Genomic DNA, 6,710 nt, shown 5'->3' on the forward strand with positions numbered 1-6,710 from the left:
GTGCAGCGGCTGGATCGTTCTACTGCTAAGGACGACGTATAGCTTATTCGAAGGCATGCTGGGCCGGCTGTTTTAATGCAAAAGCATTATGTGCCCCATGATGCGAAAAATCCGCCGTGTTGAGCAGCGGGTGGCACCAAACAACCCGCGCGCCGACATCTAAAGAAAATGGCTGCAGCGCATCTGCTTGCTTCGCTGCAAATGTCGAGCGGCTGCAGTCTTCATCCACCCCTGCAATGTAACAGCCTCTGCCCTCTTTCCTCCCATCCGACACACTCTTTCCCTCCCCCACTCTCGCTCTAGCTCATCTTCAATGCAATCATGTTTGCTCAATTACCAATTCAGTTTTCTTGCGCTGGCACTGCTTGTGCGCCGTTTGTCGGGACCTTTTGTTTTTCTTTTACTCGGAACAGCAGCTCGAGCCGATATCTTTTCTTTTCATCTTTTGTTGCTTTCATGCTGCCTCTCTGTAACACCTTTTTAACGCGTTGTTGGTGTTTTTTTCACGCGTAAGGTTAAACATCTCATGATCATAAAAGCAGGCGTCGTTGTCGGCGTTGACAGAGAGTGAAAAATGGCGTGAACGAAAAATCCCGAAGCGCCCCCTTACGGCGATCGCTGAAATTCCCGGGATCGCAAGGCCTTCCCCCACCAGAAGGCATGCGAGAAGGCGCCGATGTTTTCACCGCTAAGAAAGTTATCCCGCGATGCGAACGAGGCCAGATAACGGTATCGCATTCCACGCCTAAAGGCGAAGCCTAGGCGTTCTCCAAATTTTTTTCTCAAATAAACGTTTATTTCTTTTTCCCTGGCAGCGCCGAACACCAGGCAGACTGACGGCTTCCGGCGTGCTATGGAGTCATGAGTCGCGCGTACTCGTGGCGCCACGAAATGCTCGTGCTCGGCTTGCGTTTTTGTGTTTTATTTCGTATACTAGATTAATATATCTCCAATAGCTCGAAGTATATGGGTGTCAAGGAGGGCAACCTCATTCGACTCATCCAAGCCTTCGTCCTGTCCCGAAGAATACTCGGCCCCCTTCCTAACCATGAAACTAAGCGAACGAATCTAATTTGACGGCGCGATACGTAAATGTTTCAGTTTAACAGAGTGGTGAGCTGGGCGAGTTGGCACGATGTCATCTTAACAACAGTGCGAAAAATGCGGGGACGAACGGAGCAGACAGAACGAGCTGTCGGCTCCCTTCATCCCGCCTTTTTCGCGCTGTTGTTAAGGTCTCATAGTAGCGCGCGGACTCCCTCCAAAAGCATCCACCGACCACCTCCTTGCACTGGGTATCCACAGCTCCCTTGATGAGATAGTGGAGGCGCAACGCACCGCCTATTTAGAAAGACTCGCTAAGAGTCACACGGGTCGGCACTTGGTTTTCTCCTTAGGCCAGACGCTCCGAATCGAACCTCTCCCGCGAAACATGCATCCCGTACGCAATGAGGATCGCAGACTGGCCCGAGCGAAAGCCCTTCAAAAGGCGTACCCTCCGGGCTCCCCTACTCTATACACAGATGCAGCAACCTATACCCTACCAGAGCGGCTGCTGTAGTCACAGTGGTTGACTCGACACAAGCCGCGCTCACATCCGCCTCCTTACGATATCCACCACGGCGGGAGAAGAGATCGCCATCGCGTTGGCTACGACCCACAGTCCCCACCTTAAAACAACTATCATCAGTGACTCTAAATCAGCCATCCTATATTTTATCTATACGCAAGAGTTTCCCTAGCAACTATGTGTCCTTTAGAAGGCACAGAACACCCAATCCCGCTCTTTCACTCTCGTCTGGGCTCCCGCCCATACCGCGCTTCCTGAAAGCTCAGCGGCCCACGAAGCTGCTCGAGCTTTGGTCTACCGAGGACTCGATGGCGTCGCCAATGATAGCGGTTTATTCACTCTACGGGACAGGCTGCACGAATACGGGGACATCCTCGCCCATTACCGTTTGGAGCGTACCATCTTTTCACCTCCTCACCCATCTCTATCCCGATCCTTGGCGGTTATTTATCGCCAGTCCCAGACCCGCTCCTTCCCCACCCCTGCCATCATATGTGTGCGATATTTCCTGACATCTACATAGACGCATGTCCGTATTGTTCTGCCCCTCACGCTTCGCTATCCCACATCATACGGGCCTGTGATAGCATCACACTAATCCGGCTCAGATCCCATCCCATTCTCCCAGCTATCACCAGCGAGAGCACTGGGAGGCGGCCCTGCGTGACCCAAACCCCCAATTCCAAGAAGACCTGGCCCGCTTGGCCGACGGCACCGGACCACTGCCCAAAAGGGGCCCTGCTGCCCGACGGACGACTTCGAAGACGTCGCCGGCCTAATCGCCCCGGCTGTGGCCAACTAAAGTTTGTCTGTCTGTCTGTCTGTCTGTCTGTCTGTCTGTCTGTCTGTCTGTCTGTCTGTCTGTCTGTCTGTCTGTCTGTCTGTCCTCTTGGCAACCTTCCATTCGAAGGCCTGGTACCACGCGCGTACGTGGAATTTCGGGGCCATCCGCTGCTCACAACACCTGGTTTTTCGGCGTGTAATGCACGTAAGACGTGCGCCTTGAAAGATAGAAAATATAGTTTTGCCGTAGAATGGTGACGGTTTCTAAATGAAATAATAAATAAAAATCACTACCCATTTGCTTTTCTTACTTTTTTTACTTCTCTGTATTGCCAGAATTTTATTACGCAGAACCTATCATATTACGCGATTTAGCCTTTAGTCTCTGTCCCTGTTTCACACTATGTATTTTGGTTTATTCGAATAAAGGATTGATTGAATGATTGATATCTATATCAATGCCCAGCCAGTCACCGTCTTTACGCACGCGCTACGTACACGGAAGAGAAAGACAGCACACTTGGCCTCAGCCTGTCAGCAGCAAGGAGGGCGTTTTCCATGGAGTCCATGACCACCTGCACGGATGAGGTGTGGGATAACCCCCCAGGGCGGCCTCGAGCATATTTACCTCGGCATGAAACCTCTGACGAGGCCAGGAGACATGGCGCTCTACACGCATGCCATGAACGTAATCTGCAGAATGACGCCTTTGGATGGGAGGCCACGACATCACGCTACCAGGTACGGCCTTTATAAGTATGCAAAAGTTCCCTCTCGAATCATGTGACCACCATCTCCGGTTCTACGAAACGCCTAACGACGCAAGACATCCTGCGCGTGTACAGTGGGGAGTGGAAGCGCTTCAAATCTTCTAGTAAGCTGCTCAGCCACATTTCGCCTTTCCACAATACGAAGTACCCGAGGAGGAACTGGCCGGAAAGCACAGAGAAGGTATACAGGACGTACCAGCTGTCACTGGTAACCTGGCGAGACGTGTTCCTTTTTGAGTCCGGCAGGATGGTCAGGGATGGCGTGCTTGACCTGAAAGAAGACGAGCTCCGTGGTGAGCGTCTTGATTCGAGGCTTCGTATTCAGCTACGTCTAACTCGACATGATGGACATTGACGAAGAGCAGTACAACAGCCCACCCGAACTGGAAGAAATGGCTTTCCTTAAAAACACCGAGCTCTTTTGCCAATTGGCGGCAGTGGAGCTGTCCGGACAGAACCCCGTCTCCGAGAACGTCAAAACGGTCTAGCAGAGCCTCGCTGAGGAAGAGCGGCGATTGAAAGCGTACTTGCAAGCGTCGACGCTGAAACCTCTCGTGCGTACGCTTTGGAAAGATTTGGTAGAGAAGCACTTTAAAGCATGCTGCGCAGATTTCAAGAGCTTCCTGAGTGAAGACAGGTGAGACGGTCTCGCTAACCTGTACAAGCTGATGTCGCGCACAAGTACACAATTTCCAATTTGGCGGCTGTGTCTGAAGACCACGTGTGGGCGGAAGGCTTGTCAACAGTTGAACGTCTGCGTGATGTGGCGTCCAAGTACCCCAGTCTCTACGTGGACACCCTTTGTTCGGAGCCCATGAGAGAGACGACCGACTCGTTCAGCAGCAAAAATGGAACTGCTTTATTCCAAACAGCCTCGGAGCACGCACTCCACGCCATGCGCTCTCGCGCTCTCACTCACACGTGTCATAGTGGCCAGCAGCCCCTACACCGTTAAGAAAGTCTACCACAAGTACAATCATATCGTACTTACCGCCTTTTCCAATGACGCAGGTTTTGTCCTCCCCTTCAATGCTCGCAGGAAGTTCATTAACAACAATGCTATCACGCTAATCGCCCAGCCGTCTCGAGCGTCTCCTGAATTTTCGCTGCGTGCTCTGACACCCGTCTTAGGAGAAGCTATATAGCACCGCAAAAGCTGGACAACGCTCTTGACGACGTCATTGTCATGCTAAAGTACATAGGCGACAATTACGTGTTCCAGAAGTGTTGCACCCAAATGTTGGCCAAGTAACTCGTACAACAGCTCTCGCTCAGCGAAGACAAGGAATAATACCTAGTGTAGGCGCTCCGAACAGCCTGTTAACGTGTATATTTGGACACTGAAGCGTATGTTCTGCGACATGACCGCTAGCGAACAAGTGAACGAGAAATTTATGGCGCATATACAGAATTCCAACGAGAGCTCCAGATCATACTTCAGCGTCCGCGTTCTGGCATCTGGGCTTTGGCCCTTTAGGCAGTTTTCCGAGCTTACGCTACCACACGAGTTGGAGGGCATCGTACAGTGATCTTTGACATTCTACAGCGGGCTGCACAGCACTCGGAAGATACAGCCTCTCCGCAATTTATAGAAGGGTGAGCTCGTGACGAGCTGCTTCAAGAAGAACTACACCCTGCAGGCATCAATGTTTTAGATGGTTGTTGCCCTCCAGTACAACTGCGCTCTTTCTTTTCACCATACAACAGCTGCAAAACCGCACCGTGCAATCCCTTCTGAAATGCAAGCTTCTTATTTGCCGTGAGGAGAAGACGAAGGAGTACGTTAAGCTAAGACCCGATACAGTTGTGTCCCTCTTCGAAGGCTACGACAACAAGGAAGTCGGGGTCGACATCAACGAGCCTCTCGAGGAAGAATTGAAAGACGAGAAACACGTCACCCAGAAGAGGATCGACGATGGAAGGAAGATGGTTGTGCAGGCGGCAGAATCAAAAAACACTTAATTAAGCAAGAGGAGCTTATCTCAGAAACTGTCAGCCAGATGGAGCCCAAGTCTACACCAGCCGTGACTGTTATCAAAGAATGCATAAGAAACCTTATTGAAAAAGAGTACTTGGGAAAAGACAGCGGCCAGCTGAACACTTACCATTACCTTGCTTGATGTTTTGAGAGTAGGAGCAGCAGGGAGATAATTCCCTTCATATTCAACCTGTGACCGAGTGAGAATACGACCCACAGCATATGCAAGCGCTACTGGTTTATAACTGAGGCCAACCGCAATAAACCTATTCACAGAAAATGAGCGTGGGGCTTTATTCTGAGTGCTGTACGTGTATATGGCTGCTACTTGCAAAAAAAAAAAAACTAGCAATATCCTACGGGTAGTGTCTAGAATGAGTTAGGATGTTTTGTTCAATATGAAAGTGTTATCTCCGTTGGCGGTAATTGACTGCGGTCAGGAATAATGTACAAGGTCGCTTATGTAAAGCGAAGCAATAAATTTGAGTATGCCGAGGCGAGTAATCGTTACAGAATTGAGTGACCGCTCCCCTCTCGTCCCTTGATGGACTTGGCTGGTATCTATTAATTTGTGCAGGTATAGTGAAACCCAGTTAAATTGAAATTAAACGATTTGGACCCCAAGGAAACTATGAAGAGGACATGCAACTGAGCTCCAATAACAACACCGCATGGCTCATCAAAACAACACTCAACGAAATTTTATCGGGAGTTTTAGTCAAATGAGTTATATACTAGGAAAACACAAGGAAAAGTGGTGACTCAAAAAGTGGTGACTCACCAGGAGCCGAATTCTCCAGAAAAGGGGGTGTCGTTTTTTTTTTTTTTGGTATCGTCATGCAAATGCATGCGTTCTTGGGCTGGCAATCGCTTTGAGGTGTTCAGGAGGCGCGAGAATGGCCTTGCAGAGGAGCAATGTAGCAAGGGCGCCAAGCGACAAGCAAAACGACGGGGGCAGGGTGCGTCGCTTGGCGCCCTTGCCACGTTGCTTCGCTGCAAGGCCATTCTCGCGCCTTCTGAACACCTCAAAGCGACGGCCATCACCATCGCCGCGACTAAACATAACACGAGCACAAAAGGAGGTTACGGGACCAGCGCCATACCTCGTCTGCTGGGTAGCGCTCGGCGCTCGTACTGCATTCTCTGTGCTTGCGTATATTTCACGCTTCGTCTGTGGCTCTCGTGATCACAGATCAATCAGGGCTGGTCCAGCTACAAGCGATGGAGTATCGACGGAGTATACTCGACACCTTCAGGGTGTGTAGTACCGTGTTCTTGCGAAACTTGTTTTTCGTCAGAGGATCCTATGCGGGTCCCAGCGTCATACTATCGCACTTGATTTACCACAATATGGCGCTGACGTACTGGTTACAGCTTGACAGTCCCACGTCACGTTGGACGCCGGGGACCTCTCTGTGACACCGCAGACTGGGCAGCGGGGCTCTCGGCGAGGTTCCCTCTTTGGTTCCGGAGCCACGACACTGGATGAATGAGCCACTCCATGAAATTTCGTGAGCCTGTGGCGCCCAAGATCGACTGAAGAATTACGAGTCGCATACTCAATATAACAGTTAGAATTTCATCGCATGTGTGGTGTTCTCAAATGATA

The sequence above is a fragment of the Haemaphysalis longicornis genome, unplaced genomic scaffold (assembly GCF_048455015.1).
Source record: "Haemaphysalis longicornis isolate Haplotype H1 unplaced genomic scaffold, Haemaphysalis longicornis Haplotype H1 scaffold_1, whole genome shotgun sequence".
Lineage (NCBI taxonomy): Eukaryota > Metazoa > Arthropoda > Arachnida > Ixodida > Ixodidae > Haemaphysalis > Haemaphysalis longicornis.